The sequence below is a fragment of the Colobus angolensis genome, unplaced genomic scaffold (assembly GCF_000951035.1).
Source record: "Colobus angolensis palliatus isolate OR3802 unplaced genomic scaffold, Cang.pa_1.0 Scaffold227, whole genome shotgun sequence".
In the NCBI taxonomy this organism is placed as follows: Eukaryota; Metazoa; Chordata; class Mammalia; order Primates; family Cercopithecidae; genus Colobus; species Colobus angolensis.
In genome coordinates this window covers 1,875,224-1,876,237 of record NW_012115455.1, presented here as the reverse complement: position 1 = coordinate 1,876,237, position 1,014 = coordinate 1,875,224, and positions in this window count along the sequence as shown.

Sequence of the window (1,014 nt, the reverse complement as noted above, 5' to 3'; positions counted from 1 at the left end):
TTTCAAAGCAATTGAAATTAAAATTTAGTACATCCGTGCACTAAAATGTAAGGAATTTCACTTGTTTATAAGTCCTTTATGTTGTTACTCAGAAAATGTTTACCCCTACTTATTCACTATTCTAAGTAACATGGTGATCTTATTTACAACTGTACAGTTTATTATAAGTAGATAATTTAATAATAAAGAATGAGAAGAGAAAAGGAGAGGGGTCCTAATGGCAAGAAGGTTAAACTCTTCATTATAAGACAGAATACAGAGTTGAACAAGGCCTAGGAGCAAGGAACCCCCTTTCCTAGAGGAAATAAGGGTACCTAGCATTAATATATTGGGGTTTAAATATGATTACTACAATAAAAAGAAGTAACACTCCATGAATATGTGGGTGAAAACACAGCAGGAGTAAAGAATGGAGATAGGCCTAGAAGAACACTGTCTTGTTAAAAAAAAAAGTAAGGAATTTCTAAATAATAATAATAATAAAGTGATGTGAAAGAGACAGCAGGAACCAGCTGGAAGGTGCTCTCACAGACAAAATATGGAAAAAAACATTAGCATTAAAAAATTACTAATAGTAAAGGAAGGAGGGAATGGATAACATAAATCTGAGTCTATAAATAAATAAATAGTTCTTCCTTAGAGTTGAACATTAACTAAAAAATCTACAATTGATGGAGTTAGAAAATGATCATTTGGCAGCCATTATAGTGACCATTGATTTATGCAAAAATCATCAATGTGGCTGGGCGTGGTGGCTCACTCCTGTAATCCCAGCACTTTGGGAGGCCGAGGCGGGCGGATCACAAGGTCAGGAGATCGAGATCACAGTGAAACCCCGTCTCTACTAAAAATACAAAAACTTAGCCGGGCGCGGTAGTGGGCGCCTGTAGTCCCAGCTACTCAGGAGGCTGAGGCAGGAGAATGGAGTGAACCCGGGAGGCGAAGGTCGCAGTGAGCCGAGATAGCGTCACTGTACTCCAGCCTGGGGGACACAGCGAGACTCTGTCTCAAAAA